General features: G+C 38.7%; 1 protein-coding gene across 2 annotated transcripts in view; it reads right to left on the bottom strand.

Annotated features, from left to right (window-relative positions):
• The window catches only part of GPATCH2 (G-patch domain containing 2), a 143,608-nt gene that overhangs the window by 54,716 nt on the left and 66,151 nt on the right, over positions 1 to 22,741 (bottom strand). The window lies entirely within an intron of this gene.

Below are 22,741 nucleotides of genomic sequence, written 5' to 3' on the forward strand. Positions count from 1 at the left end.
AACACGTTTGGTGGCAGGCTGCCATTCAAAAGAAAGCCTTTCGATTTTGTGAGGACTGGTCCATCAAACCTGCCAGGCCTTCCAGCTAAAGGGAGACGTGGCCTGAGCCACCCTGCCGGTTTGTCAAGACGCAGAAATTTCCTGCTTCTGTAAGGACCATTATTAATTTGACTCCATTTCTTTGAAGAAAGAAACATGCCTTTAAAATCGAGTAGACTCTGCAATGAAGGCCCCCTGGTGCATTCGACAAATGTGTCAGTCAAATGCATGTGACAGATATTAAGGAAAACAGCTCAACAAAAACAGGCTTAAAAAATAAGACTTTAAACCCGGAGGGTAGGTAGTAAAGGGAGGAGAACAAAGGGATGAAAGTAAACTTATTGTAGTTGCGAGCCTAGACATAGTTGCGAGCCTAGACGTTATCTTCATTAAAAAACAAGCCTAAGAAAATGATATTCTATTTTGCAGTAATTGATTTTAATTAATAGCTGTTAAAATGAATGGGCAAAATATTTATCTTTGAATGCCATATAGAGGAATAAAGAAAGATTCTCCAAAAGTGTTTCAAATGAGTTTTGTTAATCAGTAAATACGTTCTGTTAAAAGAGAGTTGAGAGAATGAATAAGATTATTTTACGTGTCATCCTTGCTCATCCTCGGTCACAAGTCACAACAGCCACAGTCTATGCGGGTTGAGGGGGGGGAAGCTCAAGAAAATAACATCAGAATGACTTTTAAACCAATATACAAAAAAGTAAAGATTACTTTGGTATTACTCTTAAAGCAAGTATAAAAACGTGACAACTCAGGTGGCATGAATGGATATCATGTATAAGATTAAAGGAAAACAAAGTAGTTATCTGACTTAAGAAGGATAAGGGGACAAAAATCACCTCTGAGACAGGAGTTGTATGCAATTTGTCTCTCCCTGCTCCAATCTATGTTAACCAACTTGCCAAATTCTACTTTTGAAATTGCTGCTTTTCACATGTCCGTTTCCTCATTCCAGAGCCATCCATAGATCTGCACTGAAAGTGAAATTAAAACTAATGAGAAATCCATTCAAAGCCCTCTCTGATCCTTACTTCCCAGTGTGGTCCTTCTCCTTACGCAGTAGCTGCTCCTGGTTCTAAACCCAAAAGAGCTCTACTTGATACCGTGTTTCCCTGAAAATAAGACCTAGCCAGAGCATCAGCTCTAATGCGTTTTTGGAGCAAAAATTAATATAAGACTGGTATAATATAATATAGTATAGTATAATATAAGATAAGATAATATAATACAATACAATACAATATGATATAATACCACGTCTTATATAATACCACGTTATATAAGACCGAGTCTTACATTAATTTTTGTTCCAAAAGATGCATTAGAGCTGATGGTCGGGCTAGGGATTATTTTGGAGGAAACAAGGTACAATTCAACAAATATTTACTAGTTACCTACGTGTATATAAAATCATGTTTGAATTTACTGTATAATAAGTGGCGTACGGTTCTCATTCAGTTAAGTCAGTTTAGTACATTGTCATATTGAACTAATCTTTTCTGATGTCATGATACAGTTTTAACTTAAGGAACCCCTCTAATTCCAAGGGTGTTTTTTAAATAAAAATATCAGTAAGTAATTTATATGATAATTCATATTTTACCTTCATTTGTGTAGATTTCTGTAAAAGTAAAATGTGGATTATACAGTGCACTAAGAGAAATCCTCTTCATTGGCAGAAAAAAAAAAAAGGCACAAGCAGAATGCCTGATGTGTGCTTGGGAAGAGGTTGGAAACTAGGGAAAGGCCAATATAACTCCCTACCTACCAGGAGTTCTAGCTTCAGACAATGTCCTCCTAGAAGGAATATGCAGGAAGAAAGACGATCCATTTCTGAAGACAACTGAATTTCCTGACACTTCAGAAACTGTCATATTAAATCGCTAAATTTTTACCCCATAACTTGGTTTTTCAACTAAGAAAATGACTCAAAGTTTGGAATTCTATGAAATCTAATAACATTACAGAGAAAGCTATATACAAAGTTCTCATCATCACTGATATCTTTTAATATACCGATATTGACCAACAATCTAGCTCTTATCAGCAGAGCTCACACTGGTTAAGACTTCGAGGGGAAAAACCTCGTATTGGGATCTATGTGGCATCTTATATTCATAGCCTTCATGTTATCTAAATAAGATTGTAGTGGATATAAGACAGTGGGTGAATCTGATGGTTTTTTACCTGGTTGTCAAGGTTAAAGGTTCCAAGTTGTTCCATTGTATCTTTATTAAGCAATTTTTAATCCTCCTGGGAAGGATGTAAGCATGAATAAACCAACAAAGTTAAGTGTGATAATGACCGCCTGTGACACATCAAGCATTAATATAATTAATAGAAGTATTATTATTTCCATTAATGACATTAATGAGATCCTATTCTTCATAGTTCTTGCCTGCCTCCAAAGTGTTTTCACAGGGAAGGGAGCCAGTGAATTGACATGATTTTCACACATTAGGTGAAGAAATTAACACTCGCTGAGGTGACGGCACATGACCAAGATCCTAAATACTAAACAGAGCTGGCTGTGACCCGAAGTTGTCCTAGTCATACCTTCCTACTTGTTCCCCTCCAGGGAACTACCCCAAAGAGACAAAGCACGAAAACAAATGTGTTCTGTATCTGGGGGCTTCCTACAGGAGCCGCTGGCCTGCATCTAGAATAGAGAAGTGCCCCCTTATCCATGGTTTCACTTGCGGCAAGCTTCCATTAGCCATGGTTAACGGTGGTCCAACAATATTTCAGGAAAATTCCAGAAATAAACAATTCATACGTTTTAAATTGTGCCCCCGATCTGATCAGTAGTGACATCTCATGCCTCATTCTGAGCAGTTTCATGAAATCTCGCTCTTTGCTGAGCAGCGCAGTGAAATCACGGGCGCCATTTTGAGGAGCGTGATGAAATCTCGGGCGCCATTTTGAGGAGCGTGAGGAAATCTCGGGCGCCATTTTGAGGAGCGTGATGAAATCTCGGGCCTACCTGCCCCGGGTGCACGTGAAGCATCTCTTCGTCGGGTGTCTCCTCGATAGAGACGCAGCCCTCTCCTGCCTGTTAGTCACCTAGTAGCCATCTAGGTTATCAGAAGGTCTGTCCTGGGATGGCCGTGCTTGTGTTCAAGTCAGTCTCGGAGCAGCCCAGCACTACCTCGGAATGCCTGCATCAGTCACCTCCCTTCATCGCCTCACGTCGGCCTTGAGTCATCTCACGTCATCACGAGAAGAACGGTGAGTACAGTATGACGTCTTGAGAGAGACCATATTCATCTAACTTTTAGTACAATATATTGTTATACATGTTCTATTTTATTATCGTTGTTGTTAATCTCTTACTGTGCCTAATTTATAAATTAAACTTTCTCGTAAGTTTGCATGTCTCAGGAAAAACATAGAATATGCAGGGTTTGGTACTATGGGTGGTTTCAGGCCTCCACCAGGGCCTCGGAACTGCTGTAAATAAGGGGGGGCGACTTTACACTCTTGGAAAATCTTCAGCCTAGAATTATACACCCCAGGACGCCATGGTCCTTACTTGTAACTTCAGGGTAACCTATGGGGCTATTTTGAATATAGACAGGCGTGAGCACGGCGGCTCCAACAGGGTTGTCAGCATGTTATGGGTCGACTAATGAGAATAAGAAATGGCTTTGCTACTAGTTATTACAGCCAAGGTAGTAAAACATTTAAAAATGGTACTAGAGAGGTGTAAGCATTCCATAATGATACCGTGTGAAGGAACTTGGAAAATTAGAGAACTTGACTGTTTTTCCTTCCAAGAGCAGATATCAATGTAAATGTGAGATTACACCTTCAAACCAGAAAGGTTTTATAAAGAACAACAACAACAAAATAAATCAGAGTAAATAAAGCACAGAGAAGACTTTCCTTTCAATTGATAATTAGCCTTGCTAACAGGAATCATGTGTATCAAAGGGAAGACGCGAACCTTTTAGCATCACATGAAATACTAAATGAAGACAGACCAGGTAATCTGGAAGTAATCTGAGTACATTTTCAAGGAACAAGCACCTATATTTCTCTAAAAGAATTGTTAAAATGCAAATTATACTAACCTGATGAAGGTTTAGAAACATATATACAAACAAATATGTACAGATGATAGCGTTAGCAATTGTTGTTTTAAATCTAAATCTAAACAATGCAATTATTTTAAATCTTTTCTTTAACTAGTTTCTTTCCTAGTTGAAATAAGTCAGCATTAATAATTGAGAATTTAGAATGATTGGCCTGTTAGAATACTTCTAATTTTTAAGTGCATACATTCTCACTTCTGGTATACACTACAGATGAACAATCTAAATGATTTAATAGAAAAGATTAGTCACTACATAATTAAGAAAGAAATATGGCAACAACGTTTTTTCATACTGCCACATGACATAATTTTTTTAAGTAAGAAACTGAAAATTAATCAGCTCGGAACGATAGCCAATACTGACTACAGAAAGAGTTTCATTTTGCCGTCCAGTTTTAGTAGCAAGCTGTGAGTGGCCTCTGCTGGCTGACCAAAGGCTTCCTAAATCACTCATGTATGATGTTTGCAATACTTTGGGCTTCAAGATAATAAGGACATGTCCACATATATGTATATAAAATCCATTGTGCATAAAGACCTGCTTTTATTGGAGTAAATGCCAAAGAAATAAACAAAATGTGCCTAAAATAGTGTAAAAATAATTTCCTCACCACTGCCACATGCTTAGGTTATACTCAAAATCTATATATCTTCTAAAATTCTAATTTATATGCCATGATAGTATAAAAGTGGGTTACATTATCCAATTCATATCAAACAAATCACATCTATTTAAAAATAAATATTTTCTTGAGGTTCATTACACATACACCAACTTTTTCTCAAAGTAAGTGTATATTTAGGTTTGGCAAAATTACTTTACAGGGAAATACAAACAAAGTCAATTAAGTATCTTTTAAAGAATTTGTCATTTTTAAAATGGCATTAACGTATATAATGGTTTATGAAGATAGAATTCTGGAAACATAGTAAAACAAAGTGATTTTAAAGATTTCTATATTATTGCTACTCCATGTTTGGGTAGAAATAGTTTTATATTCGAAACAGCATTTAAGAAGTTGAAGCCTTACATTAGTAATATACCATTAGGTAATGTTAATTCAGTAATCATAATAGAGAAGAAAAATGTTCCCATTTTTGCTCAACAGCTTTCTATTAATAAAAGTCTCCTGTGTGTGACAGAATGTGATTTTTTTATTTATCTATTTAAACACACAGTTATATATGATTCGCTTCAGCTGCTACCCAGTCCAACCACTTAAAATAATACCCTATTAAAAGTTATTATCAAATATGCCTAATGTTGTCAAAAGGTGACTACATTTATTTAAAAAAGTTATTGTTCTCACATGTGACAATTACAAGTATATTTCAATCCTCATTTCAGAATTCAGCCCCATTAGCTTGTCGGCTCAAAATTATTCACAGGGTTAGCCAGCTGACATATAAGATAACCCTCCATCTCACTGGGATATGACATACTGACCCACTGCAAGCCCTTATTATTAGCCTGAAATACACAGCACATAACATAGCTCCTGCCAGGGAATTTGTTTATAAAAATCCTTATATCTCTGGACATTCAAAATGCTTTTAAAAGTGATATTTATTTAAAGGAATTTCAGATAATAAATAAAAATTCTAATGGGTGTTTTGAAACCTCCCCTCCCATCTTCTGCAATTCTGCAGAAGTTAAAAAAGAAAGAAAGGAGTCACAAATGTGGAAAATGGAAGCTAGAAAATGTATTCTACTTGGAGCTTAGCTTATACAGAGTCTATTATATAAAGGATGGAACTTAAAAAGAAACAGAAAGGATACTCTATAGGTCTCATTCTTAATGAGAATTACAACATACTGAAAAGCTTGGTACATGTGAAATTACTACTATTATTATTTATTTTTTAGTAGTTGAGGATGTCAGGAGTAACATGTCAGTGAAGATAATTATGTATTCAGCAAACAGAACTGATAACATAAAAAAATTATTAACATAGTTTTGACAAAAATTCTACCATGTACATTAAAAATTTAAGAATACAAGCAGATTAGGAGAACTCCTAAGTGCTTAGTTATAAATTGCTTAAATTATTCTGAATTACATGATCAACATTTCAGTGGCTAGTTTCTTTCTGTATTCATTATTTGACAATTTATCACAACATTCAGTTGTACATATACCTTTTTGAATTGCATATTTATCTTTCCTCGTTTTCAAATTGTTTTTATAAGCTAGTCAATTTCTTCCTACGTTAAATTGACAGTGATGTTGTATAAAGTCTTAATTTACAGCAAGAGATAAAAAAGTTACAACTGGTTTTGGTGTTGAAAAGACTGCTTCTAGGAATCTCAAGGATACATTGATAGTAATTTGTAACAAAAATGCTGATAGTCTCCACATTTTAAAACTGATTATCTTAATACAGTTTATATTTAGCAAATAAAACACTTAAGATATTGTATTCTACCAATGATTCTTCTGAAGCAAACATTCAGGCAACCGCTCAGCCTTGTATGAATGGAGTTCAAATGTGATTGTTGTGTTGTTACTTGCGCTAAAAAAACTTCTGTAGCTTGGTGGGGGGGGGTCACAAAATTGTGATTTAAGAGGGGAAGGAAAAGATCACAAGTACAGAAATGTGCAAAATATTCTTGAAGGTATAATAAATATATGGGTGATTGAGTTAATTAAAAAGAATTCAAATATTAGCTAATAGAGAACAGTACAATCTTAGTATATTATATACTGTCTTTCCTCAATGAATGGCAATACAAAGCCCAAATAATAACTTGTAACTTTTACTATCCTTTGGCCAATATGTAGTTGAAGTAAAAAAAAAAAAATCACAGAGGCTCTCACATTTCTGGGACATATATTAGTAAAATAAGCTTTAATAAGGATTTATACTGGTCGAAAGAGGAAAGTTATGTGCTTAACACAGATACAAGAATATGAATCAAGAAAGTATACAAATCAGAAATGAGGAAGTAAGCCCAACTGGACTAGAAGTCTGTGGAAATAGAAGTTGGAAAGTACTGGAGTTTCAGAAATCTAGAAATACAGTTCATTCTGTAAAATAATCTTGAGTTTAAGTCTTCAAAAATGAAGGTAGATTATCCCGACTAGTTGATACTGCCGAACTCCAATAAGAAAATGGTGCTTCAAATTAAAATGAAGAAAAAGAAACAAAAAAGAATGCATTATTGTCATATTTTAAATTGGCATATTTTCACCTTCAGCACATCCTCACCCCCTTGTTTCTTTGGGGTTCCCATATCAAGAGTCTGGGAGACGCAAGTATTTCCTCTACACAGAGCGTGAAGAGGCAGCCCCTTCCACCTGAGATGTTAGGGTCCTGGGGCTTCCTGTCCATTCTCCCTCCTGCAGAACATGGAAAGGAGAATGGAGGCTGAAGTAGAGGGCGTACGTTAGAAGCCAGTGTTCTTAGCTGCCTCTACTCCTCTGGGGTAAAACGAGGGGCAGATCAGAAAAGTATGGGGAAACGGAGGAATGTCGCCTTCCTCAGGGACAGCTGGTGAGGAGGCAGGTCGGTAGGGGAGACCCTACATTTGAGCCGGCACCCTGGCCAACCTGGCACAGGAGTGAAAGTGCTGCATTTGTGGATGGACAGGGCCAGACACATAGCCTGAGAGAACACTCTTGGTCCCTCCTGGAAAGTCCAGGTGATGCAGGACTTTATGTGACCTGATGAGGTGACCAGTGGATACACACATTCATGGGACCCAAAGGGTCACAGGGACTCGGAGAGCAGAAGCCAGTGGCTGGAAACCACGGGCTTCAGTAATGGTTACCAGCAAGATATTGTAAAAGGCCAAATGGAACCAGACTCACATAAGTGAATGTGGTTCCAAGATTCAGAGCAGCCAGCCAGACCTGCAAGTACCGAAGAGGAGCATGGGCAGTTGGGGGGTGCAGGCATCTAAGGTAACCTCCTTTGTAATCCCCAGGGCACTTAGGGTCTCTACTGCCATCTTGGAAAGAAAGAGATGCAGGTGGGGTCGGGTGGGAGGAAGAACTACAAAACCAAGCATTTGTTAGAAACAGGCTCAACTGCCCCAAGAAATACTTTAGACTGAAATATGTAATTGCCACATCTGCTTACTTCCCTAGACTCTTGGGCCGCAACCCACACTCCCCTCTCTCCCCTGACCTCACACGCAGTACTAATAAGTGGAAGCTCATGAGACGTTTCAACTGTAGTAAATAAAGAAGCCACATTTTCTTTTGCCCAAGTGTTAAATGTTTGCCTCACTACACTTACAAACTGACATCAACCCTTTAAATATACTCATAAATAGGAGAGAGATCCTTACGTTAGAATAGAGGTAAATATATGACCCACAAGTAAGAAGTAAAGCATTACAGACGTGTACTTTACTAGTTTAAGCTTTTTCACTGTTTTACAGCAAAATTCAACATAATGTATACAATATTTTTTAACCTGCAGTTTATAAGAATCTATTGTGACAAAGACATAATTTTTATATGGTTAGAAAACAAAGCAATACAAAGTCCTAGCGGTAACCCTTGCTGTCCAATGCAGTGATCACAATGAGATATATTACCCACCAGGTATAACAAAATAAACCAGAACTCATGAATTTCCTCAATTTTTCTCTTTTTCTCCAGTAGAATGTCATTCTTAGGAACAGAATAGCATAGCGATTAAATGTGTGGGCAATAGAGCCCGAATGTATGGGTTCAAATCCTGATATGTCCATGTTTCAGCTCTGTGATTGCCTCTGGTTCCTCATCTATAAACTGGGATTAAAACCAGTACCTATTTTATAGTTATTGTGAGAGTTAAATGGGCTAATCTGTAAAGCACCTAGATCAGTGTCTATTAACTATCATTATTTGCCTTAATTGTTTTCAAGTCTAATGCAAGATACAACCTCAAAGGTAAGATCACACAATATATATACAGCATGCAGTAAGCAAGAAGAAGGGGCTTTTATCGGGTTGGTGGGATCTGGGAGCAAGGCGGGTTTGCATGCAGATAAATGGAGCAATTGGAGGTCACCCTTTTCAGTGAGGGATGGCAAAAATCAGATGAGCCATTGTTTCTCATGAGCATATTAAAATGCGGGTACCTATTTCATAAGGAAAATACACTGAATTATAAAGAAGAGTCACTTTACAAATTCAGTTGAAACTACACGGTAGCCCGTCTAGATCACAAAACTTAATTCAGTCATTTCCACAACGACATTATTAGTGACTACATAGGCTGGTGCTTTTCTGATGCTTTTCAATTAGTGTAAAGGTCATGAGTTTAAATAAAATAGAGTTAAGTATCTTATCTGTAATAATGGTCTCTAAATTGAATGTTTTACAGCTGATTTGCTGTTCTTGGCCAATTTTAAGGGCCTGAAGGAAATATGAACTAGCAGACCATTCGAATACATGCTCTTGAAGTAATAAAAGGAATGCACCTTTTGCCCAGATTTTCTTGTTCTCTCTTTCTCTCTCTGTTTCTCTGTCTCTCTCTTTCTGTCTCTCTCTCTCTCTCTCTCTCTCTCTCTCTCTCTCTCTCACACACACACACACACTTTCTTTGATTTTACACAAAATAACAGTGAAAAATTGTGAAGGCTTCTCTCACCACACACAACAGAGGTAATTTCTCTCTCCACTTTTAATTCCTGTATTTCTTTGTATCTTTCCTCTTTTATTACTTAACAGACTGCCTCATGATTGGGCTACATTTATATTCACGTTTGTCTCCACAAGAATATGCATTTCTCAAAAGCAATAGCTATTGTCTTACTGTTGTGTCACCAACAGAACTTGGTATGTGGCCTACCCGGAGCCATGTGTTGAATTAGTCAAAAGTACTGATATTTTTCAGTACAACTGATGAGCATTTTGCAATAGTCACAGAACTCAGTATATCCTTCAGTGAATTTGCGAACAGCCTAAATACTATAGTCCTTCAAAAATCTGGATATATTGATTTAGAAGTCATGTTGCCATCTGTATGATTCTAATACCACTTTCATAAAATTAAATAGTACAAAAAATAAAACTTAAGAAATATGCAGAGAATGAACTGAGTAAATGACCATAACTTACCAGGTGTTTTGCATAAAGTATAGTTCAAAGTACAGAAAATGAAAGAGATGCTATCTTGTTCATGCTAAGAGATGCAGCTTCACTCAAGCTGGTCAAAAGAAGTAGAGGAAAAAGTATACAAGAAAAAAGAGAAAAATAAGATGAATTATCTTTCTGGGACAGCACACAATTACAAGAACTCAAGAGAGAAAGTAGTGGCATATATGCTGAGAATATGGCAGGATATCATGTGCTCTTAAAATTCACTATAGAAGAAGCTATCTGCAAAGCAATGATATCCGCCATGGAGCTCACAGGTAATACCTCTGGGACAATTCCATGGCCACTCAGCCACACCACAGAGTCTGAAACAATGAGATCTTCTAACATTGTCACTTTGTGAAACATCGACGCGATGTCCCTACAACCCAGCTCTGCGTACTGGGTGCACACACAGAATGCCAAGTATTGTAGCACACTCCACTGGACCGTGAACAACTTCAAGTGCAGGGATACTGTTTTATTCTTTTGTCCTCTGGGACGAACCTAGCACATCCTAAGTCGATAGTCTCCATCATTATTGATTTCCACAAACACTCTGTCTAGGTGGCAGGGCTCTGTCTAGGTGGCAGGGACTCTTGGAGGCTGCCTATACAGTGTTTCTAATGCTCACAACTCTGCAAGATTCTAATTATTACCGCAGTCGCACATATGATTCCCAGAGAGATGAAAACAATCCACCTGAGACCACGTCCTTAACAAGTAACAGTATTTTAATCTAGAAGTGTCTGGTGCATTTACTCAACAAGGAAAGAGTGTGCGTTCGCTGTGAGTCCTGGGCCAGGAGGAGGAGGAGATGCTTTGGGGAACAAGGTGACAAGGACCCTGCATTCATGGCATTTGCATTTTAGTCTAGGGAGACACTGAATTAAAAACAAGCAAATGGTCGAGAATAGCCTAGACTGGGGTAAATTCTATGAACGCTGTAAATAAGGAGAAGGTGGTGGGGACGTGGCCCCCCAGGTGAGCTGAGTCCCAACGGATGGACGAGGTGGAGTGTCTAAGCCGAGGGTGAGGGGAGTGGGAACATTCCTCGTCATATATGGAAGCAGGGAAGTGTACCTTCGAGGCATAGAATGGAGGTCACGTAGGCAGACTGGTATGGAGTGAGGTGGGAGAACCAAAAGGAGCCAGACCACGCTGGGTGCTGGTGACCTTCATCCCAGTAAGTTGTGCTCTTTTCTTTCTACCAGTAGTTCTCAACCTTTATACTCTTCAAACATGACTGAGGACTCCCAAGAACTTTGGTTTGTATGATTCATCTCTATGGATATTTACTATATTGGAAATTAAAACAGCTCACTTCCTAGAGATTCTGGAACACACCACTGTATACTTGTGAAAAAGAATGAGGTGAGAAAGACATATTAGTATTATTATGAAAACAGTGTTGCCTGTGGGGACCCCGTGAAAGAGTCCTGGGGATGCCCAAAGGTCCCCAGACCCACTTTGAGAAGCACTGCTGTACACCACGGCTACCAACATCACCTGAGAACCTATTAGCAGTGCAGATTCTCAGGCTTCACCCTCCATCTGCACTGAAACCTCTCGAGGTAGAGGCCCGCCATCTGTGTGGTAACAGGCCGCCCAGGAGAGTCTGATGCTCACTGTAGTTTGGAGATCACTGTTCTACACGCTACTAAAGACAGCAGGACAAAGTGGGCGAAAACATCGGCAGGGAGGTCCTAAGAAATTCTTTTAAAATATGCCAAAATTGGCTGTCATCAGCATAAAAACAGTTTGAAACCAAATAAGGGGGAAAAAATTAAAAACCCTGTAGCAAGAAGGAGAATCAGTAGAAGGGTGACTTCTTTTTGCACAAAGGTTTCAGACTGAATGGAAATTGAAGAGGAAAAACTGGAAACCCTGACAGATTCTGCAAATACATCGGGCGGCAAATCCAAACATCTGTCTTCATGGGTGAACAGGACCCAAGGGCTCGTGTTAAAAAAAGTGTCAGTCTTAGGCACATGGATGCCCACGGATAATACACGATATAAGAGGTGCTAACCAGGATGATATATTTATTTATGAGGACAAAAAGCTGCTCTTTATTAAATCATACCTGTTTTCACAATTCTTCCTAAAGAGAATAACTGCACATACTTGTCAAGCCTCGTTGAGCAGTACAAAGGAACAAACAGATGAGTTTGTTTGGTGATGCATATTAATATCTTCATTAACTCATTTTAAATCTGTCACTATGCACCAACTAATATTCTGGTTCCTTTCATTGTATCTTACATAAGTCCTGTAACATTATTATGTACATGCAGCCGTAATGACAGAATGATTGTCCTTTGGGCTCCTAGCAACCTCTATATATCCTAACTACTGTACTTATGTCATTTATTGTATTGTATTTTAATTAGTACTTTACTTATCTAACATCCTCCTAGACCATCAGCATGTAGACTACCATGTTTCCCCCAAAATAAGACCTAGCCGGACCATCAGCTCTAGTGTGTCTTTTGGAGCAAAAATTAATATAAGACCTGGTCATATAGTATAGTATATTATTATATAAGAGCCAATATTATATATTATATTATTATATTACATCTGGTCTTATATTAAAATAAGTCCGGGTCTTATATTAATTTTTGTTCCAAAAGACGCATTAGAGCTGATGGTCTGGCGAGGTCTTACGTTCAGGGAAACACAGTAGGAAGCGTGTCTTACTCAACTTTGTTTTCTCCCATATATTGCAGAATCTGGCACATGCTGGATAGGAAGTGAAACAATATTCACTTGCTGATTTAAGTATTTTATGTTTTATCTTGACATGTATATTGAAATCTCACCAAAGGCCATGGCTGAGACTTTAACTGTTCTGAATCACATAGAACAGAATCCTATGTGCACGTTTCCAGTAGCTCCTTGCTTATTGAATGTAGATAATACATACATGTCTCCTGTAAATGACAATGGAAATAACAAATATAATTAGTGGGAAAATGCAATGTGCTCTTTTAATTATGTAGAGAAATATTTCAATGAATGCAAAGATCTATCAAAAAGATTCTTACAGCTCTTTCAGTTAATTGCCCTCTCCCCATATTAAAAAAAAAAATTCTCTACCACTGACATTTTAAAGGTGCAGGAACAGCCATAAAAACATTCCAAATAACATAATTCAATTTTCAAATGAGAAATCCTAGACTACGATTTAAAATTATTATTCACTGGGTAATGTATTAGCTTTATAACTAAAAACTTTCCGTGGTCTTACTAGTGATCAGGGCTTGATAGCCTATTATGAAACAAGGCTGTATTTCATATTAAAAGTGAAATTCTGCTTTAAGCTGCTGCTTCTGTTTGTTAAACTAGAGTCTGTGAAAAAAAAATTCAGAATAGCTAAAGATAATAAATGCTCACGAGTGGTACTCTCTGTGCCCACCACCACCTGGACTAAGCAACCACTGATGGTCCTCTCCAAACCTGGACACTTGCAGCTCTCTCACAATTCCCATAGGGAGACCGGGTGTCCCCAGACCACACAGTTGCCTAGGGAACAGTGTTTACTGGACCATGAAATGCAAAGGTACTAACTCCATTCAGCTTAGGACCTTCTGGATGCCTGGTTCAGTGACTTAGCTCAACTTGGCATTAAATATTTGAAGGTTAGTGTAGATTTAAAGTCATACTGTTTTGTTCAAATTCATGTTTTGCCACTTTCTAGCTATTATGAGTTATTTCCCTTCTTTTTACTTTTGTTGCCTTATGTGTAAAAGGGCAATGGGCAATAACTGTGATACCTGCCTCACAAGTCTCTTGGGTGAATACACTCGTTAACACATGTCAGATGCTTGGAAAACCGCCTAGCACGGAGTAAGGACTCAATAAATGCTAACTTAGTGATTAGTAGTAGCACATGGAGATATTATAGCCCCAACCTGCTTTAACAACAGGCTGTAAATTTCACTTCAGACCTTGTCGTTAGGTTTTTAGTTTCAATCATTTGACTTAATCCAAATAAAAAAAAAATAACTTCTGTATTATACTGTTACCTCACTGTCAAGTATCTGTCTGCTCAACTTGAGTGGGTGGGTTCTTGAAAATGAGGTGACAGTCTACAAAGGAGGAAGTCATTAGTTTCTTTTTAGGTGAATGTACAAAATGAAGTCAAAGCCAAACAGAAAAGACTGTTCAAAATGCATCTTCTGTATCTAAAATAGTACCTATAATACTTGTTGAATGAATGAATGGAAAACTGCCTTCAGGTTGTCGGTGGGAATTCAGCATACTTGGAATTGGAACTAAAAACCAAGAAAGAAATGAGCAGCCTACCACAGACTCCAACGATCGATTCATATCACCTCTACTGATTGCGGGTTTCAAAAATGGCTTAAAATGTTATATTCCTTATCAATCGACCCACCTCTTTTTCTTCCCCAAATCATTTACTTTTCACATTTTGTTATTTCTTTGTATAGTTTAATGGAAACCCTGCAGCACTTTCTGTTTGTATGGTTGATCAGCATGATTCTATACAATTAGCAAAACTTCAAACCCATGTGTGTATCAACAGGCATGAGAAACTGGACTACAGAGTAAAGAAGACACAATTAAAGTATACATAAAATTTGATAGTTCCTAACAATGATGCGTTAGTATTAAAACAAAACAACAAAACAAAAAAAACCCTGCCAAATAGTTAAGACAAAGCCATCATATCCACACTTACTTGTCTCTTCCCATTGAAACTAGTGCAGTTTTGCAGAGTGATGTCCTTTGACCTTCAATCCTTTCTCTACATACTTTCTTGTAAAGTGCATTAATTCTCTTAGCTTCAATTATCATCTTTTTCTTGACTGATCAGATACACAGCCTTTCTCACCTGAAGTTCCATACTTCTAACACCTAGTCCCATATTTCCAGTAACCCTTTGGGTGTCTGTTTTTGGAAATGTGAGAATCACCTCCAACTCAGGATGTACAAATAAATTCATTATAATCCTTGTCTGATTAGCTTCACCTCGTGAAGTTACGTTTTCCAATTTTTATTATTTATTTATTTTGGGCTACTTGTCAATGACAGCATTTTTCTAGTCTCACAGACAAATATTGGGGGGAAACATATAACTTTTGTCATGGTATGAAAGAAAGAATGAGTACTTTGCAGTCAGATGAAGTCATCTTGGCTCTGCTGCTGATTAACTGTGGAACCTCGCTATGTAAATTAATATTTCTGTGCCTCAGTTAGTCTCATCCGTAAACTGGGCCTAATTCTGATCTCACAAGTTTTCTGTAAGGATTAAAACGAGAGAACACGTAGGATAAAAGCAGCACAACATTCTGGCACATAGCGCTGAATAGCAGACAAACAGACACTAATGTTTTATCAAGACTTTTGTGCCAGGAATTGTCACTCTTACACTTCAAACTTATCCCAGCCTCTTATTTTATTTTTCTTTTATTTGCACTATGCTTTTCTGATCCCCTTCATCTGTCCAGACCTTACCTACACATAAGGCCCAATTTGTGGATGTCTACTGCAAGTACATTTCCTATGTATGTCAGATTAAATTTTATCTTCTTTCTTTGAAGTCATATTACAATTATGGTGAATACTATAAAATTTTGAACTTAATTCCCTGCTCTCTAGTCATTAGGAAGGTTTTACCTAAATGGTAACCTCTACGAGTATACTAAATCTTAATCAATTACTACTTACAAAACAAACAAAAAACAAAAACAGATGTATGAGCTTGGAGAAGTCACTTCATGTCCCTGGACCTCAATTTTCTAATCCGTTAAAAAGAAAATTCAATGTTTTCTCTAAAATCTTTTACATCAAAAGCATTCTGTGATTCTAAGTTGAGTTCTTAGATCATTTTTATAGATATTAGAAATCAAAGAAAAGTAGTCCTTTCTGGCTTTTCCCTTCTCTCTGAATTTCCACAGCCCTTAGAGATTATTCCATGAATAAAGCACAGGCCTACCACATTTGATTAAGACATGTCTACCCTACTAGATAGCAAATCCATTGACAGTAGGGCCTGTTTCAATTAACCTATGTACCTGGGGTTACTTAACATACTGTCTTGCATGAAGTAGACATTCATTTTACTATATATGTGCTAAATTGAAATTAATTAGTTTAAGAGGTTTGAAATGGACAAAGAACATATAAGGCTATTTGCTTTGTGCTGATCACAGCTAATCTCTCTACAAAACCCTGTCCATTGCCACCCACACTACCTTCTCACTACTGTAATATCAGTGCTACTCAAAAATCCTAAAATATAGGAAGTGAAGCAATCACCATTACAATAAATGAAACCAGTTCAAGCTGAAATGCAAAGGATGGTGGAACAAAAGAGTCAAATATATCAAAGTACAATCAAACCATCTAGGACTTCACCGTCCACTTAAGCTAAATAATAATTTAAAAAGGAAATGTTTAATTTGGTAAATACAACATTCTCATTAACTCAATAATTTGGATAATTCCAAGAATGTCAAGTGACAATGATATAGGAATTTCATCCTACAGTCAGTCATTTGGGTTATTAAAATAATGTTGTTCTGTCATATGGAGTTTATTTTGATGGCAGAATTTGGTTTAATAGCTTGTAAGTACTTTGGTCTTGTGTTTGTAGAATCACTAATGGCCAGAAGGGTCACTTGATTTTTATTTTATTTTTTATGGGGATTTTTTCTTTTTTTTTTTAGATTTTATTGGGGAAGGGGAACAGGACTTGATTGGGGAACAGTGTGTACTTCCAGAACTTTTTTCCAAGTCGAGTTGTCCTTTCAATCTTAGTTGTGGAGGGTGCAGCTCAGCTCCAGGTCCAGTTGCCGTTGCTAGTTGTAGGGGGCGCAGCCCCCCATTCCCTGTGGGAGTTGAACCGGGAACCTTGTGGTTGAGAGGACGTGCTCCAACCAACTGACCCATCTGGGAGCTCAGCGGCAGCTCAGCTCAAGGTTCCGTGTTCAATCTTAGTTGCAGGGGGCGCTGCCCACCACCATCCCTTGTGGGACTGGAAGAGTTGAACCGGCAACCTTGTGGTTGAGAGCCCACTGGCCCGTGTGGGAATCGAACTGGCAGCCTTCGGAGTTAGGAGCATGGAGCTCTAACCGCCTGAGCCACCAGGCTGGCAGGATTTTAATTTTTTTGTTTAGTTTTACTTTATGGGACAATAAGAAGCCACGTTACAGTTTCTCATTTGCAGCACAGGGATGTCTCAGGACAAATCGGTTGCACATGTCAAGGGTCTACTGCAATTGTTTCCGCTCTGCCCATTGAGACTCAGCAAATGGGTGACACCCTGGCCTCTCCATTCTGACCGTGACTTGGGTTGGAGGGTTAATCACCATGAGGAGCGGGAGAGCTGAACCTTAAGCGTCAAGATGGGCATAAATCCTAATCCATGATGTATGCTGCTCCTTCTTACCGATAGGCTCTTCAGGTTATGATGCGGAGTTGCGTCCATCATCGTGATACTTCTCAGTGGTGGACCCTAAGTTTCCACATTGTTATGAATGCTGTGCTGAAAGCATGGCTATTCAGGGATAGACTCATGCCAACACCTGGTGCTCACTGCCCTCACTCCTTTCTTTATCAAATCACTTTCCAGAACTCTCTGCCCATCCAAAGGCAGATGAGGTTTATCCATGTGGACAAGACATGCAATGTAGGGGGTGGGGGTGGGTACAGTGCAAGGGTTTCAATTTAGAATTTTTATATGGTGAAATCTGAAGAGTTCAATAGGCGGACGTTAATTAAATCTGTAATTCTACATAGGAAGACATTACTACAAAGAGTTTTTTCTTAGTCATTCAAAAAACAAAACAAAACAACTGACAATGGTGAGTTCCAGTATAACATAAAGGCTAATTTCAGAACGAGAAGCATCTCAGTATCCTTCCACAATGTAAATTCTGTGTGGAAGAAATGGTTATTTTCTCAGTAAAAGAAGGATCGTTAATTTTAAGTCAAAGCATGATTTACATTTTTAAAAGAGTATATATTTGCTCAATTTAATGTCTAGAGAATAACAAGACTGAAACAGACTGACTACTTGAAATCTGAAAAGGGCAGTGTCCACGTCGATACCTTGGTGCTGCACAATGGCAGGTCAAACTTTTGTTCCTCTTGTCCTACAAACAATTTTCAAGCCCACGCTCAATAAATAAATTTGGTCTCAGCACTCCCAATCAGGGCTGCACAACCCCCTCAGTTGCAGACCTATGATAAATGGACTTATTTTCCCAAATCAAACACTTGAATTTAAATTCAGATGAGTTAATGCAAAGGTCAACATTGTAATCAGTTCTTTTGATCTTTATAGAATTTCTGGAGTAATACATAATAAATCTGAAACAAGGCAATTTGCAGCTCTGTATGTGTGGCTGGCAATAAAAATCTTAACGATCAGAGCCTTTATGTACTTAGGGAACGTTTTATAGTAATGGCTACGGTGAGAGCTTCAATGCATAGGAAACAATGGCAATAGATAACCCTGAAAGACTTGATTTCTTGATTGTTTCTACAATTGATTTAGAAATATATTTACATAAAAACTTAACGCATACACATCTATGCCAACTGTATTTTTGGAATAGTTATTGCTTTTATTATAATCACCTAGTTTTGATTAATATGTAAAACATAAAAAAATTGCTTAGGATAAAAATTAGCATATCAAATACAAACAAAAGTTTTTCAATATCTATATTAAAATTACATTTCTTTGGAGGTTATTTTTTTCACATTAAAAAGTTTCTGGAGGTTAAGCTATTTAAAAATTAAATAGTGTATTTCAACTTTATGACTGATAAGAAAAGCACGATTGATTAAGGTACAATCACAGTGGGGTTCCAAAGCTCTCTAAATTGAAATTTAGGAAAGGAAGGAAAAAGGGAAGTGGGGGCGGGGGGAGAAAAGCAGACAGATGAACAGAAAGCGAGCAGACAGACCTGCAGCTAAGTGCTACCTCTGCAGCTCACGGCTGGGTGCTACTGGCCCGAGTCCATAGCTTGAGGCTATTCCCTTCCTTTACAGGTCTTAGGATCGATCTACTGATATCCCTTCGTCCTCTAGCTTCAGAGTCCCCGGGTTTGCCACAAAACACTACATAAATTACGGGTGGAGTAAGACGAATTTTTATTTTGATAGCAGTGATGTATAACAGCCTGTTAACATTTTCAAAAATATAGAATGTTTTTATTCACAATATAGTAGTGATTACCCCTCTCTAAACAGTAAAACAATGTTGTCAACTTTATTGTGCTACGTGCACAATGCTGGCACAACAGCGCTACTCTTTGATCGATTCTAATTCTAGTTTGAGAACACTTTGAATCATTCCGGTGGTAAACAGATTTCAACAGGTACTTTATTTGACTTAACATTCAAGATAAACCTTTAATGAAATGAATAATATGAGAAAGCATTCTGATTTCTAGCAGTGAGGGATCTAGTATCTACCAAGTCTAGATGAAAAATGAAGTAGTTGTTCCTCCGACTATGTAGCTGAAGGTGAAGAACGAAAAAATATTAAAAAATCCTCTAGGTGTCATCTGGTATCTGGGCTTTTACAACCTCTCTCTTCAGACCTGTCCCAGGGGTAATCACCCCCAAATATACCCTTGTTGTAGCTTCTAACGCTGCGGCTGAAAGAGCGCCTCCTAGAAAGATTTACTGGAAGTTGGTTTTCTGGAGACTTAGTAATGAGTTAAGACTAACTCGATGCAAACACCGCACAGGATTTGGCCACAAAGCTAGACATATCCAACGCTAGACATTGGAACAATTCGGGGACAAATTTGCTCTTCTGTAGCTTCTGAAATAACTTCTTTCCGTCTTAGGCAAATTTGTTTCAGGTTCCTTATCTCCTTTTACAACGCCCTGTACTGACATGGCTTCTCTCATTCTAAGGTTTGATCTTTTAAGGCAAAGAAGGGAAAAATAGGACTGTCAATTTCTTCTAAACCGTGACTTTATGTCCCCAATAAGCCTACATTGCTTCATAAATCTCTCATTGCATTGAACTCAGGAAAATTCAGCAATAAGAAATGATTGGGCTCCTGTAATTCCTAAGACAAATCAGTAATGCTGTTGTTTTTCCCCCTCGCAGTTTCACATTTACAGTGTATAAATGTCCTGTCACAGCAGTTAGAAAGTACAGTCTTGTGAGTCACTAGGGTCTGACAAGTCAAGTCTCTCGGAGCTTGATACAAAAAGTCCTTGATCTGAAGAAAGGGATCTTTCAAAAAAATATATATATATATATTATTATTTTTTTAAGCAAGTTCTACAATGCAGCCTATATTGGGAAAACAGGAAAATAAAATCGTAAAATTGAAGCTTCCATACTCTGTTCAACCTTATCAGTACCCTAAGAATTGGCAATAGTTCAATGCACACATATCGGGAAAAGCCAGTTTTTTCTTAATTCATGCCACTATTTATCACGACTATGTGCACACAATAATCTGATCTGCAAGTTCACAACACAAACCTTTCAGGGAAACGATGCAGTGGAATCTTAGAGCCTCCACATTTCATCCAAAGTAAGAGTTAAAACCCCTCATAACTTGTACTTGAGGTGTTCTCCGTGGGCAGAATGGAGTGGAGTTCCCCACATGAACACTAAACCTCCTGATTTTCTTACTAACATGCTCTATGGTCCAACTATGTCATTCATGCTCCAAAAGTGATGTAAGAACTTTCATTTTGGTGAAAAGAATTCTAAGGTGGGCTATATATACACAGCCTGAGGACAGACGAGAGTCTAGATTATAAACTTTGTTTCTTAAGGAGTACTTGCTGGTTTAGGCCGGCTGTGGTGGCAGCTACTGGGTGGGCGAGAGCATCTATTCAGTCTCTGATAATAGTGCCCTGATTCTTTCCAACGTGGAAACACCCTTCCCCCATCCTCGGAGTAGGAGGTGTGGGCCGTCTCCGCTCCTCTGGCCCACGCCTCCCATGCGATGTACACTATGGTTGGTTCAGGCCTGTGGGTATGACCTAGTCAAAATCAGGAAGAATCAACTCCAGGATAGTTTTGGAACTACTGGGAAGAGAAAATTCCTCTTCTCGCGGGGGAGTAGGGTGGGGATGAATTATTATTAGGTATATCCTGCAAGTTGTCATGGCCATTTTGCCTCCATAAGGTGGAGAGGCAGCCTGAGGATGGAGAAAACATGAGGGAAAACGGAGCCAAGATTTAGTCCCAAGGCCACTGTTCAGCCTGTGGTTCAGTGTTGTAGTTCTCTGAGCCAACGCAGTTCTTAAATTGCATAAGGCAGGCTGCGTTGGGTGTTGTTCCTTGAAACCAAAACAGTCTGAAGGATCAATGGTAACTCAGTAAACTGAAAACTTCTGCCGGTGCCTTCGGCTGAGTGCCTGCCCCCAGTTTGCCCACCATGTCCTTTCCACAAGCTTTCCTGCTTTTCCTTAACCTGCATGTTTTCCCTCTGCTTTCTCACGGCCAGTACAATGTAGTGAGGTCTGAGAGAAGTAGCTGTCTGCGGCTCACTAACAATGCGACACCATTCCCGAACTTAAAAACAGGGTGCAGGTGGCATCTGGGGAGGGGAAAGGGAACTAAGGTTGCTGAGCACTGCCAGGAGCCAAGCGCTGCTCAGCTTTCTCTGCGTATATTGTTCACTTTCTTTTGTATCTGCATAGTACTGTGAAGAAGAGAGACACACACCCCTTAAGGACTAAGGAAAGCTGGTTGGGGAACACAACTGATCAAAATTCAGCCCCGAGGAGTGGGTCGCCTCTGGCCTCAGTTTTAAACTTATTTCTCAGAGGCTACACCACGGCAAAGAATGATCAGGCCTCTTTATGCCTCAGTTTCCCCACTTGTGATGGAAAATACCCTTGAACCTGCCTCATCAGGACCGTGTGAGGACAATGCAGCTGCTACTCATCAAATGTTTTTGACGATACTTGCATATTGTAGGCTGCTGACAGCAAAGCCTGAAATTGAACCACGCTAAACAGAAATCTAAATACTCTGTCAAGGTGTCGTACATGAACGGATAGGAGGAAATGACACACAGTCCTGCCCACAGCTCCTGGGGGCAAGAACAAGACACAAAAAAGTCAAGAGGAGCCATAATTATGACTTCAGGGAACAAACAGAGGGGTTGACAGCGTCCTGAAGCCTCCGTGACTAGACTTTCACGGGCTCTAGGGGTGCTTCAGAGGCTGAAAATGCAGTTGCGTTCCAGGTTACGTGAACATCTCGCTCTGATCCAAATGCTATGCCTTTCCCTCTTCATTATCCTTCTTCTCTCACCGGAAATAGGGATCATCCCTTGCTCTAAATTACAAGGTATGCTCCTCTTTCCACTTTCTTTCCTTTCCAAACTAGACACCAAATTCTTGAGGGGATAAAAAGAGTTTATTGCCTTTTGCCAACTCTCTTGCCCACACACCAGCCTAGCTCAGCCCTCATGAGCAAACCAAGACTTCTCCACACACAGTACCTTCCAACCAGGCTTATGTGGGGAGCACAACAGTGACATTGTTGGTT

The sequence above is a fragment of the Rhinolophus hipposideros genome (genome assembly GCF_964194185.1).
Source record: "Rhinolophus hipposideros genome assembly, chromosome: 26".
Taxonomy (NCBI): Eukaryota; Metazoa; Chordata; class Mammalia; order Chiroptera; family Rhinolophidae; genus Rhinolophus; species Rhinolophus hipposideros.